The sequence below is a fragment of the Ranitomeya imitator genome, chromosome 1, assembly GCF_032444005.1.
Source record: "Ranitomeya imitator isolate aRanImi1 chromosome 1, aRanImi1.pri, whole genome shotgun sequence".
Taxonomy (NCBI): Eukaryota; Metazoa; Chordata; class Amphibia; order Anura; family Dendrobatidae; genus Ranitomeya; species Ranitomeya imitator.
Window position 1 is genome coordinate 19,331,350 of NC_091282.1, and position 14,712 is coordinate 19,346,061.

The window sequence follows — 14,712 nt, forward strand, 5'->3', positions numbered from 1 at the left end:
TGCCCCATCCTGCGCTCTCTGGAGCCGCTCACCTGCCCCATCTTGCGCTCTCTGGAGCCGCTCACCTGCCCCATCCTGTGCTCTCTGGAGCCGCTCACCTGCCCCATCCTGCGCTCTCTGGAGCCACTCACCTGCCCCATCCTGCGCTCTCTGGAGCCGCTCACCTGCCCCATCCTGCGCTCTCTGGAGCCTCTCACCTGCCCCATCCTGCGCTCTCTGGAGCCCCTCACCTGCCCCATCCTGCGCTCTCTGGAGCCTCTCACCTTCACCATCCTGCGCTCTCTGGAGCCGCTCACCTGCCCCATCCTGCGCTCTCTGGAGCCGCTCACCTGCCCCATCCTGCGCTCTCTGGAGCCTCTCACCTGCCCCATCCTGCGCTCTCTGGAGCCGCTCACCTGCCCCATCCTGCGCTCTCTGGAGCCGCTCACCTGCCCCATCCTGCGCTCTCTGGAGCCGCTCCCCTGCCCCATCCTGCGCTCTCTGGAGCCACTCACCTGCCCCATCCTGCGCTCTCTGGAGCCGCTCACCTGCCCCATCCTGCGCTCTCTGGAGCCGCTCACCTGCCCCATCCTGCGCTCTCTGGAGCCGCTCACCTGCCCCATCCTGTGCTCTCTGGAGCTGCTCACCTGCCCCATCCTGTGCTCTCTGGAGCCGCTCACCTGCCCCATCCTGCGCTCTCTGGAGCCCCTCACCTGCCCCATCCTGCGCTCTCTGGAGCCTCTCACCTTCCCCATCCTGCGCTCTCTGGAGCCCCTCACCTGCCCCATCCTGCGCTCTCTGGAGCCACTCACCTGCCCCATCCTGCGCTCTCTGGAGCCGCTCACCTGCCCCATCCTGCGCTCTCTGGAGCCTCTCACCTGCCCCATCCTGCGCTCTCTGGAGCCTCTCACCTGCCCCATCCTGCGCTCTCAGGAGCCGCTCCCCTGCCCCATCATGCGCTCTCTGGAGCCGCTCACCTGCCCCATCCTGCGCTCTCTGGAGCCCCTCACCTGCCCCATCCTGCGCTCTCTGGAGCCACTCACCTGCCCCATCCTGCGCTCTCTGGAGCCGCTCACCTGCCCCATCCTGCGCTCTCTGGGGCTGCTCACCTGCCCCATCCTGCGCTCTCTGGGGCCGCTCACCTGCCCCATCCTGCGCTCTCTGGAGCCGCTCACCTGCCCCATCCTGCGCTCTCTGGAGCCGCTCACCTGCCCCATCCTGCGCTCTCTGGAGCCGCTCACCTGCCCTATCCTGCGCTCTCTGGAGCCGCTCACCTGCCCCATCCTGCGCTCTCTGGAGCCGCTCACCTGCCCCATCCTGCGCTCTCTGGAGCTACTCACCTGCCCCATCCTGTGCTCTCTGGAGCCGCTCACCTGCCCCATCCTGCGCTCTCTGGAGCCGCTCACCTGCCCCATCCTGCGCTCTCTGGAGCCGCTCACCTGCCCCATCCTGTGCTCTCTGGAGCCCCTCACCTGCCCCATTCTGTGCTCTCTGGAGCCGCTCACCTGCCCCATCCTGCGCTCTCTGGAGTCGCTCACCTGCCCCATCCTGCGCTCTCTGGAGCCGCTCACCTGCCCCATCCTGCGCTCTCTGGAGCCGCTCACCTGCCCCATCCTGTGCTCTCTGGAGCCCCTCACCTGCGCCATCCTGTGCTCTCTGGGGCCACTCACCTGCCCCACCCTGCGCTCTCTGGAGCCGCTCACCTGCCCCATCCTGCGCTCTCTGGAGCCGCTCACCTGCCCCATCCTGCGCTCTCTGGAGCCGCTCACCTGCCCCATCCTGCGCTCTCTGGAGCCCCTCACCTTCCCCATCCTGTGCTCTCTGGAGCCGCTCACCTGCCCCATCCTGCGCTCTCTGGAGCCGCTCACCTGCCCCATCCTGCACTCTCTGGAGCCGCTCACCTGCCCCATGCTGCGCTCTCTGGAGCCCCTCACCTGCGCCATCCTGCGCTCTCTGGAGCCTCTCACCTGCCCCATCCTGTGCTCTCTGGAGCCGCTCACCTGCCCCATCCTGTGCTCTCTGGAGCCGCTCACCTGCCCCATCCTGCGCTCTCTGGAGCCGCTCACCTGCCCCATCCTGCACTCTCTGGAGCCCCTCACCTGCCCCATGCTGCGCTCCCTGGAGCCCCTCACCTGCGCCATCCTGTGCTCTCTGGAGCCGCTCACCTGCCCCATCCTGCGCTCTCTGGAGCCGCTCACCTGCCCCATCCTGCGCTCTCTGGAGCCCCTCACCTGCGCCATCCTGCGCTCTCTGGAGCCTCTCACCTGCCCCATCCTGCGCTCTCTGGAGCCACTCACCTGCCCCATCCTGCGCTCTCTGGAGCCCCTCACCTGCCCCATCCTGCGCTCTCTGGAGCCGCTCACCTGCCCCATCCTGCGCTCTCTGGAGCCACTCACCTGCCCCATCCTGCGCTCTCTGGAGCCGCTCACCTGCGCCATCCTGCGCTCTCTGGAGCCTCTCACCTGCCCCATCCTGCGCTCTCTGGAGCCGCTCACCTGCCCCATCCTGCGCTCTCTGGAGCCTCTCACCTGCCCCATCCTGCGCTCTCTGGAGCCGCTCACCTGCCCCATCCTGCGCTCTCTGGAGCCGCTCACCTGCCCCATCCTGCGCTCTCTGGAGCCGCTCACCTGCCCCATCCTGTGCTCTCTGGAGCCGCTCACCTGCCCCATCCTGCGCTCTCTGGAGCCCCTCACCTGCCCCATCCTGCGCTCTCTGGAGCCTCTCACCTTCCCCATCCTGCGCTCTCTGGAGCCTCTCACCTGCCCCATCCTGCGCTCTCTGGAGCCGCTCACCTGCCCCATCCTGCGCTCTCTGGAGCCGCTCACCTGCCCCATCCTGCGCTCTCTGGAGCCGCTCACCTGCCCCATCCTGCGCTCTCTGGAGCCGCTCACCTGCCCCATCCTGTGCTCTCTGGAGCCGCTCACCTGCCCCATCCTGCGCTCTCTGGAGCCGCTCACCTGCCCCATCCTGTGCTCTCTGGAGCCCCTCACCTGCGCCATCCTGTGCTCTCTGGAGCCACTCACCTGCCCCATCCTGTGCTCTCTGGAGCCCCTCACCTGCGCCATCCTGTGCTCTCTGGAGCCGCTCACCTGCCCCATCCTGTGCTTTCTGGAGCCCCTCACCTGCACCATCCTGCGCTCTCTGGAGCCCCTCACCTGCCCCATCCTGTGCTCTCTGGAGCCGCTCACCTTCCCCATCCTGTGCTCTCTGGAGCCCCTCACCTGCACCATCCTGTGCTCTCTGGGGCCGCTCACCTGCCCCATCCTGCGCTCTCTGGAGCCGCTCACCTGCCCCATCTTGTGCTCTCTGGAGCCGCTCACCTGCCCCATCCTGTGCTCTCTGGAGCCGCTCACCTGCCCCATCCTGTGCTCTCTGGAGCCCCTCACCTGCCCCATCCTGTGCTCTCTGGAGCCGCTCACCTGCCCCATCCTGTGCTCTCTGGAGCCCCTCACCTGCGCCATCCTGTGCTCTCTGGGGCCGCTCACCTGCCCCATCCTGCGCTCTCTGCACCAGTCACATCTGTAATAAGTCAGTATCGCAACAGCTGGGAACGCGATCAGATTGTGAGGTGAAGAATAACGGGCAGTAAGACGACTCTGAATGAAATATTAATGAGTCCGATGTTTATTTCTGAAGTGATTTTATTAAAGGGAAGGAAAAATGTTCCATGAAAATGCTGCAAACTGCAGAACTTCGAGGATTACATCTCCCTACATCCGTTGCCGAATATTCCTCCTCCCCCACCCTACATCGGCATACATAATGCCTGGAAGTATCCGCCAAGGCCCGTGGTCATCACCGGGTTGTTTTCCGCCTCTTCTCTTGTGTTCTCTTTTTGTTACATTATTTAATACAATGTATCAGATAAAGAACGAGGAGAAGAGATCGATCGTCCGCTCGGCTCCACGAATGATTGATTGTATGGAAAGTGTAAAATCTCTTCAGATAAAATGTTTCATAAAGTATTGACCCTGTTATTTAAGCAGTTACAAATGGATATATCATGTGGAACCATCATTACAGGGCACGGTCTGGTGGTACACAGAGAAGAAGGTTGTGGCTGACATACTATTAAATGCCATTACTCTAGGGCCCTGGAGTCCAGTGGAGGCAATATGAGGCCCAGGAGTCCCTCTCCTTCCACACCTGTAGTGACCCGCTGGGTGGTGAAAACCCTATACATGAGGGATGAAAACTAACAGTGATGTAGGGCCACCAACAACAAGGGGCATTTTGCTTTTGATGGAGGACCACCATCAAATGGGGCCATCTTGGCCTCAACGGAAAGCCATCAACAACAGAGGGCATTTTGATCTTGATGGAAGGCCACCATCAACAGGGGACATTTTGGTGTTGATGGAGGGCCACCAACAAGCGGTGCATTTTAGTCTTGATGGAGGGCCACCAACAACAAGAGAAATCTTGGTCTTGATTGAGGGCCACAAACAACAGAGGGCATTTTGGTCTTCATGGAAGGCCACCAACAACAAGGGGAAATTTGATCTTTATGGAAGGCCTCCAACAACACGGGGCATGTTGGTGTTGATGGAGGACCTCCAAAAACAGAGGTCTTTTTGGACTTAATGGAAGGCTATCATCAACAGGGAGCATTTTGGTCTTCATGGAGGGACACCATAAACAGGCGGTGCATTTTAGTTTTGATGGAGGGCCACCAACAACAAGTGAAATCTTGGTCTTAATTGAGGTCCACCAACAACAGAGGGAATTTTGGTCTTCATGGAAGGCCACCAACAACAGGAGGCATTTTGTTCTTGACGGAGGGCCTCCCAACATCAGGTGGCATTTTGGTGTTGATGGAGAGCTACCAACAAAATGGGGGCATTTTGGTCTTGATTGAAGGCCACCAACAATAGGGGGTATTTGGCCCTGATAGAAGGCCACCGACAACAGTGTGCAATTTGGTACTGTTTTGATGATTAGTGCATCCCCTCTCAGCAACAGGGGGCATTTTGGTCTTGATAGAGAGCTACCAACAACATGGGGCATTTTGGTCTTGATAGAGGGCATTCAACAACAGGTGACATTTTGATCATGATGAAGGGCCACAACAACAGAAGGGATTTTGGTTTTGATGGAGGGCTACCAACAACAGAGGGCATTTTGGTCTATATGAAGGGCCAGCAACAACAGAGGGCATTTTGCTCTTGATGGAGGGCCACCAACATCACGGCATTTTGGTCCTGTGTGATGGTGTGATATGCTATGTAGGTATCATTTTTGTGTATATTTCTATTCTACTTATTTTCATGGTGTTCTCTTGTAGAGGGAGTTATTTGCTAATTGATGAATGGCTGTTGCTGTCATTTGATAGCAGCTCCCACAGCACAGTATTGTATGCTAATGGCATATTGACCTAGCTTGTTGAAACAGTGAGCCCCTGAGACCTTCCCCCTCCTGACCTGTGAATGAGAAGGGAGACTTAAAATATCATGGAGGTGACACACAGATGAGTCCTGTGTGGAATGATGATGTGAAGACAGCACATGAGAGAGAAAGAAGAGTATATGGACTATGTTATCCTCTGTCTGCTGGATTGTTGGACTTTTATCCTGTTACTGAACTGCATTTGTGTTCTGGACTATTGTATCCTCAGTGTGGTGGATCGTATATGGACCTTTCGTATTTTTCCTAAATAAAGGTCTTTGAATTGTTTACTATACTGTAGCTCTGTTGATTATGTGGTACTGGAGAAGGATCCCATGACAACCGATGGCAAGTGGTGGGATCAACAGAGCGTAACCAAATGGAGAACCACCCACAGAGTGAGTACAGAAATTGGACTGTATCCAGTTTACAGGAGAGAGCCAGAGACCTGGGCCTGAACTACCAGGGATTGACTAAAGAAGCCTTATTTGACCTACTGGTGGGTGCCAGCCTGGCCACCTCCTCCCAGATGTCGGAAGGATGAGCACTGGAGACAGGGATCCCCACCCCAAAAAGCCAGTGGGTGGTGTGGTACGAAGAAGAGATGGCGGTTCTTGGCCCAGATGTCTCTCAGAAGTACAAGGAGAAGGCTGCCCGCCGAGCACAGCAGAGACAAGAAGCAATGGAGCTTGAAAGAGGGAGTAACGCAATGTGGAATGTAAACCCAACGATCCGGGAGCCTGTACGGATCACCCAGACAGAGTTTAAGCCATTTGATGAGGCTTCCGGAGATGTGGAGGGGTTCTTCAATGACTTTGAGCAGCAGTGTGCTGTGATGGAGGTGCCCCACTTTGGCTGGATGCGTTTGTTAGTGGGACTCCAGAACGGTAGCCTAGCGGAGGCTTACCGAACCATTGACTCCCAGCGGAATCGGAATTATAACATTGTAAAGCGGACTATCCTGGAGTACCATGCTATTACCCCAGACTCATATAGGGCTAAGTTCCGAGACCTCCCATGCACCACGGCTGCATCATTTAGGATGCATGCACGTAAGATGTCCCAGGCATGTTGGAGATGGCTGGAAGCAGAAAACGCCTTTACTGTGGAAGATGTTATACAGGCGTTCCTTATAGAACAATTTCTTGCCAAGTGCCCCGCAGACGTATGGGAATGGGTCCAGGAGCGCACGTCGTGCACCGTGGATAGAGCTGCAGCCCTGGCCGATGAAGCAATGGAGGAGGCTTCTGGACAATGAACCACGGCCTTCTCCTGCATCCCATCCCCCTCCGATTATATCTGCCCTTCCACCTAGTCGCAAGCCGATAACAATCACGCCTCATAATCCTTGGCCCCAACAGTTCCGACCACGACCTGGGGGTATCACAGAGAGGAGATGTTATGGATGTGGGCGACCTGGACATTTGCAGTCTGGCTGTCCCTCAAGGATTCGGAGGGAGCCCCACACCGCCCCACCTCGTCCAGTGCATCTTGTGCACTCCATCCCGCCTGAGGAAGAGCTACCACCACCCCCCACCAGAGTGGACCACCGACCACGGCACCATAGATACCCTTCCTGGAGTGTACGGACTCCGGCCTTTGTCCATCAGAAATACAGAGCAACGGCATTGCTACCTGCAGGATGTCTTAGTTGATGGATACAAAGTGTCTGGATTTAGAGACATGGGGCGTTCCTGACTTCCGCTGACCCCCGTGTGGTTTGACCCGAGGCAATTCACCAGGGCCCGGAAATTCCCATTGTCCTGGCGGAGGTGTCAGCAAATATATACAGCGAGCTTTGGTACGTTTGGATTATGGTTTTGGAGAAAAACTGTGTTGGATTTGAGTTATGGGAGGGCTGCCACTGTACAAGACCACGTCCACTGTACAAGGAACTATTAACAGTGGAGCAAAGTGGACTAAAGTGAGCAGGCCAGAGGTCTGTGTAGACCTCATAGCGTGCTCACTTATTATGAGGGCGAGAGGTTGTGATGGTGTGATATGCTATGTGGGTATCATTTTTGTGTATATTTCTATTTTACTTATTTTCATGGTGTTTCCTGTAGAAGGAGTTATTTGCTAATTGATGAATGGCTGTTGCTGTCATCTGATATCAGCTCCCACAGCACTGTATTGTTTGCTAATGACATGTTGACCTAGCTTGTTGAAACAATGAGCTTCTGAGACCTTCCCCCTCCTGACCTGTGAATGAGGAGGGAGACTTAAAATATCATGGAGGTGAGACACAGAAGAGTCCTGTGTGGAATGATGATGTGAAGACAGCACGTGAGAGAGAAAGAAGAGTATATGGACTATGTTATCCTCTGTCTGCTGGATTGTTGGACTTTTATCCTGTTACTGAACTGCATTCGTGTTCTGGACTATTGTATGCTCATCATGAGAATGCCAAGATTGTGCCAAGCCGTCAATAAAACAAAAGGTGGCTACTTTGAAGAACCTAGAATATAAGACATAATTTCAGTTGTTTCACACTTTTTTGTTAAGTATATAATTCCACATGTGTTAATTCATAGTTTTGATGCCTTCAGTGTGGATGTACAATTTTCATTGTCGTGAAAATACAGAAAAATCTTTAAATGAGAAGGTGTGTCCAAACTTTCGGTCTGTACTGTATAACAGAGCTGAGCTGGTTGTGCTCCTTGGGTTGGCCACCAATAATCGTAATAATAAGATGAGGAGATGGACCTGGAATGAAGGCTTCTCGTGACCCTTCAGTTTTGGGTTAGTGTACGGGATTCATCATTTTCAGGGTAAATGTATTACTAGGGTAACAACTCTCAGTGAGCAGATGTGTTCTGTGCCGCTGATCTCTGGAGCTGTATCACCTGTTTAATGTTCCCCACTACATGATTTACGCTGTGATCCTGGGGATTTATGGGGTCTTCAATAGTTCATCTCCTGATGCACATCATAAATTAAAGCAAAGTGCACACACATTAATACAAGTTTATAGCGTTAGACTCCTCCATTATGTCAGGTCCCTGCGGCATCAGACACCGCGCAGAAGCTGGAACAACTGATACAGGAGTGGAATACGAGGGGTGCAGAGGGTGCTGCCATACCCAAGACTCTGCCGCTAAATCTGCCACTATACAGCATGAAGAAAAGCTTTTAGAGAAGCTGGTGCATAATTTACTAAATTTTTCAAAAGTGTCTAAAAAAATGAGCTAAGGCTACTTGGAGGCCAAAAAAAATGGAAAAATAGCCAAATTTATGACATTGGATTCAGCAAAGGGGTGTGTGATGGTGGGATATGTTATGTGGGTATCATTTTGTGTAGATTTATATTTTACTGATTATCATGGTGTTCTCTTGTAGGATGAGTTGTTATTTGCCATCTGATATTGTTATCTCTCCACAGGGTCAGTGAATAATGTTGTTTGCTAATATGCTAATGACATGTTGACCTAGCTTGTTGAAACAATGAGCCCCTGAAACCCACCCCCCTAACCTGTGAAAGGACAGGCCGGAGCGAGCCGCCCCCTCCCCCCCCGCGGCTAAGTGAAGGCCTACATGACAGGGGTTAGGAGAGGAGGGGGTGGGCGTTTTTTAGGCTAATTAGAAGGGAGGGGGTGGGCTAGTGGCAGGGGATATTGTAAGGGGTAGGGGGCGGGGGCTGGTCAGTTCCCGCTCACGTTAGCAGAAGCATGGCCAGCGTGGACGCCGTTCTGGAGAGCCTGAGGGCGGCTGCAGCTTCTCGCCCTCCGGGTTGGCTGGAAGTGCAGGTGGCTCACTTGATGGATGGCGGCGGAGGTGGATCTTCATCTGCGGTCCCCCCTTTGGAACGGCGAGCTCGGCGGACACGGCCCCCCGAGCGGCTGTCGCCGGATTCTGGACCACGTGCCCCCCGCAGGCGCAGGAGCCCCTCCCGGGACCCTCCAGGCCGGGCGCCGGTAAGAGCAGCGGCGAGCAGGCCCCGGCCTGGGAGGAATCCGACAGCCGGACGGGGCACAGCGGCGGTGGCTAGGCCCTCACCTCGTGGCGTGGTGGGGGCGGGGCCTAGACGCGCCGGACAACGCATGGGGCCTCGGGCTTTGGGAGGCCGCGGCGGTGATGTGCCTGCCGCGCGGCCTGCCTCGGCAACAGCGACCGGGTCTGGAGGAGCGGTAGTGGCCGGAGGATCGGGCGGCCCGAGGCTGGACGGCGCCGGGCCGGCCCCTGCAGCGGCGGCGGGGGGTCTCCCTGCTCCAGGGCTGAGGCCTGGGCAGTCTCCTGTGGCAGCAAGGAGCGTGGCGGGCAGCGGACAGCGGGCCCCTTATTCACCAGCGCGGACGGCCTCTGCCAGCTGGGGCCCGGACCTGGTGCCGCAGGTACCGGCGACGTTCCAGAGCAGCGGTTCGGATAGCCAGCATCAAGGTTCACCGGTGGACGGTTCGTTGGCGGACTGGGCGGTTCGCGGACGTCAAGATACCAGCACTCCGGCTGGAGGGACCACAGACCCCTTGCAGCCCGGTGAGTATGCGTCTGTGTCTCATTTGTGTCATTCTGATGCGAGTTCGCCTGCAGTTGGTGGTGGTCAGGGAGCGCTTAGCAGTTTAGCTGCGGCGGGTTTGGCAGGCGGCGGCGAAGCGGCGGGGGTCCGGGAGCTTTTAGATGGCGTGCAGACATTGTTGGCGAGATTGGATGGCGGCGTAGGTCCGCAGGGGTTTTTGGGGGCGTGGTCTGGTCAGCAGGCGGGCCCGGTTAATGCAGCGGCGGTGCAGGTCGAGGTCTCGGAACCGGTTTCCGTCTCGGTGCAGACGGAGAAAGAGAAGGAGTGTAGGATCCATTTAGACGATAGGGCCCACGGAGAGGTGTATGTGTGTTTTGAGGGCCCGTTGGGGGCGCATCTGAAAAAAGAGGTTAGAGAAAAGATAAGCAAAGATGAATATGTGGAAATTTTTTCACTGCTCCCGCTGGAAAAATTTAACATTGATAAGGGGAAGAAGGATGATTCGAAAAAAGAGGAGGAGGAAAAACGGCGGTGGCGTTTAATTCCTCAGACTTTCGCCAATTGGCTTCAGGCTTTCGCTATCCTGGCCAGTGTTATTGGGGAGACGGCGCCCGAGAATTGCTCGGGTTTATTTTGTTATATGGATTCCATTAGTGAGTCTCACAGGGTGTATGGCGGTCAGGCTTGGCTTAGGTATGACGAGCAGTTCAGACAGAGGAAAGCTGTTCGGCCGGCCATTAGATGGGACCAAAAAGATATTGGTCTTTGGTTGCGCGTAATGGCGCAGTACAAGTTCGGTACCCCCTTTCATGGGGGGGCCGGTGCTTCCGGCCATGGTTCACAGCCAGGCACTGCGAGTACCTCAGGTAATGCGGGACAGGCAGGCGGACAGAAATTGGGCGTCTGCTGGCAATTTAATGAGGGACAGTGCAAATTTGGAGTCAATTGTAAATTTAAGCACTTGTGTTCCCACTGCAGTGGTACCTCCCACGGAGCCGCAAAATGTTTTAAAAAAGGCAAGGCAAAGTCAGGTTCAGTTAATTCTTATGGGGGAGACACCGGTGAAGGTGGAAAGGATGGCCCCTTATCTAAATAGATACCCGGATAGGGAAAAGGCGGCCTTATTGTTGTCAGGCTTTACGGAAGGTTTTGTTATTCCGGCTCCTTCCTTTGCGGTCCCCTTGGTTAGAAAAAATTTGCGTTCAGCCTTGTTGCATGCTGATGTGGTTTCTGAAAAATTACGTAAGGAGGTGGCGCTAGGTCGCATGGCGGGCCCGTTTGCACAGGCTCCGTTTGAAGATTTAGTCGTCTCCCCCTTGGGTGTAGTCCCTAAAAAAGAGAAGGGAAAATTTCGCCTGATTCAGCACTTGTCGTACCCCAAGGGGAGATCGGTGAATGACGGCATTGATCCAGAGCTGTGTTCGGTGGTGTATGCATCGTTTGATGAGGCGGCTGTTTGGGTACAAAAATGCGGAAAAGGTGCTCTGCTTGCCAAGACGGACATAGAATCCGCTTTTCGCCTGTTGCCAGTTCATCCGTCTAGCGTTAGACTTCTTGGTTGTTTTTGGGAGGATCAATTTTTTGTCGATAGGTGTTTACCCATGGGTTGTTCGTTATCTTGTGCCCTGTTTGAGGCTTTTAGTTCCTTTTTGGAATGGGTAGTTCGATAAGTTTCTGGTTGTGATTCGATTTTGCACTACTTAGACGATTTTTTATGTGTTGGCCCGGCCGGGTCTGACTGTTGTTCCAGGATTTTGAGTGCAATAGAATGGGTGGCTTTCCGTTTTGGCGTTCCGCTGGCCCCAGGTAAGACGGAGGGCCCGAGCACGTGTTTGTGTTTTTTAGGTATCGTCATTGATACAGTTCAGTGGGAGTTTCGGTTGCCGGAAGACAAAGTGACAGGCCTTCGTGATGAGGTGTGGCGGGTTGGTCGCCTGCGCAAGCTGCCTTTGCGAGAGTTGCAATCATTGCTAGGAAAACTCAATTTCGCTTGTCGTGTCATGCCGATGGGCAGAGTTTTTTCCAGGAGATTGGCTAGTGCGACTGCGGGAGTTAAGGCTCCTCACCATTTCATACGGTTGTCGTCTGAACACAAGGAGGATTTGGCGGTTTGGAGTGAGTTTTTGAAGACGTATAATGGCAGGTCCTTGTTTATTGAGAGCGTGATTGACAATGAGTCGTTGGAGTTATTTACCGATGCAGCCGGTGGGTCTGGTTTCGGAGCCTACTTTCAAGGTCAATGGTGTGCGTCAAAATGGCCGGCGAGTTGGATTTCCTCTGGTCTGGTTCGTAACATTGCGTTGTTGGAAATTTTTCCTATTTTGGTAGCGGTGCATTTGTGGCAGGGGATCTTTCGAAATAGGCGAGTTCGTTTTCACTGTGATAACTTGGGGGTGGTTTGTGCGATTAACAGCTTGTCCGCGTCATCGCCCCCGGTGGTGCGTGTGTTAAGGCAATTGGTGTTGTTGTGTTTGTCTCTGAATGCACACGTAACGGCGTCGCATGTGCCGGGAGTTTGTAATTCCATCGCTGACTCTCTTTCTCGTTTACAGTTCGATCGTTTTCGGTCTTTGGCTCCGGAGGCTCAAGCGGTCGGGTTGGAGTGCCCTGCGGAACTTTGGCTAGTGGTATCCGGGACGCTGAGACGTTGATTAAGGCGTCGTTGGCTCCCAGAACTTGGGAGGCTTATCAGGCGATTTGGAGGGAGTGGGAGGACTTGTTTTTGGCCGCACATAGTGGGTCAAGTCAGGAAGATCAGGTGGGGGTCCTGCTGTCATGGTTGAGTCGCGGGGCATCGGTTGGATGGTCATCTTCTAAAGTGTCAAGAGTCTTGGCGGCTTTGGCCTTTGGTTTTAAATTGCGGGGCCTCTGTGATATTACCAAGTCTTTTCTGGTGCAGAGAGCAGTGAAGGGTTTCAGGCGGAGGCCGGAAAAAAAGGATTCTAGGCGGCCGGTTTCCTTTAAGGTTTTAGAGAAGTTGGGCGAGGTGTTGTCATCTTTATGTTTTTCGGTTTTGGAGCTTTGTTTATTTCGGCTGGCTTTTTCCTTAGCCTTTTTCGGGGCTTTTCGAGTGGGCGAGTTAGTGTCGCCTAGTACACAGGTGTCGGGGGGAATTTTAGCCAGGGATGTGTTTTTGTCTGACGGTCACGTGGAACTGTGGTTACGGCGATCAAAATCGGATCAAGAGGGCCGGGGTAGCAGGATCTTGTTGGGTTCAGTTGAGGGTTCGGCTATGTGTCCTGTTGCTTGTCTGCGCCGGTACTGGGGCCTTCAGCTTAGGCGGGATCGATCATTATTGTGCCATCAGGATGGTTCTTGTTTGTCTCGTTACCAATTCACAGCGGTTTTTAAAAGAGCAATTGCGTTATTGGGTCTAGATGGGGCCTGTTTTGCCCCCCATTCTTTTCGGATAGGGGCCGCGACTGAGGCTGCACTTGGGGGTCTCGGGGCTCCCGCCATTCGGCGGATAGGCAGGTGGCGATCAAGCAGGTTTCGCAGTTATGTACTCCCACAGGGGATGGTTGATGGGGACATGTAAGAGTGTTGTTGAAGGTTCTGCCATGGTGTGGGCTTTATTTTGAGTTTTGTGTTTTTGTTTTCCAGGTCACCAGTCATTACTGGTGTGGATTTTCGGTCACTCTTATGTCCATTGGGGAGCGCTGCGGGCCGATGTGCGGACGGAGGGCAGACAGCTCGGTTTTGATCGAGGCGTAGCAGTGATCCGGTGGCTCGGTTTTCGGGGTATGACATGGAATCGAGTGTTGCGCGAAATTCACAACGGCGTGAGTTTGGACAGAGCCCCGGATGTGTTGGTTTTACATGTTGGGGGTAACGATTTGGGGTCCCGGCCTTTTCGTGAGTTGGTAAAGGACATAAAGCAGGATTGCTTGAGGTTATGGGTATTGTACCCTGGTTTGACCATTGTTTGGTCTGACATTGTTCCACGCAAACGGTGGAAGCATATGAGATCTCTAGAAAAAATCGACAAGGCCAGGATAAAAGTGAATAGGGCAGTGTCCGCCTTCATGTCTCGGAATGGGGGCGTGGCGGTGAGGCACTTCGAATTGCAAAAAAGCGAAGGGGAATATTGGTTGGCTGACGGTGTTCATTTGAATGCCGTGGGCATGGATTTTTGGACTCTGGGTCTTCAGGAGGGTATTGAAAGGGCCATAGCTTTTCGTTTTGGTGGGGTCTCGGGCCTTTAAGGTGGTCAAAGGCCTTTCGTTGTGGCGGCTGGGGGGAGTCCTTGGAGTTGGTGAAAATTGGTTTGGGGGGTCCATTGGCATATGGCTCCCCCCCCGTTTGGAATTAATTGGTTTCGGATCTGGTGAATGGTGGTGGGGAGTTCCGGCAGGGGTGGTCGGATCTCCAGATTAGTACCGTGAACAGTGAACCCTCTTGTGGGTTTTTGGTGCTCCCGAGCCAGGGTTACAACGGCTGGGAGTAAAACATTGGTTAAGTTGTTGTTCACGTTATGGGTAATTAAATCACCAGATTCTTGGGGGCTCCAAGGACTTCTCCTAGTTTTAAGGAATGTTAATGCTTTTTACATTTATTGTTAATGTTTGATGTTTAATAAAAGAGGCTGCTGTGGCCTATACTATTCCAACAAAATTATGTCTCTGTCATTAATTGGTAATGGGGGGCGGGTGAACGGTGGGTTTTTGTTAAATAGGGGTATCAACAATTAGTTGGATTAAGGGGTATTAGTATTCCCAGAGAGCGCCTTCGACTATACCAAGGTCAAGGACAGGCCGGAGCGAGCCGCCCCCTCCCCCCCCGCGGCTAAGTGAAGGCCTACATGACAGGGGTTAGGAGAGGAGGGGGTGGGCGTCTTTAGGCTAATTAGAAGGGAGGGGGTGGGCTAGTGGCAGGGGATATTGTAAGGGGTAGGG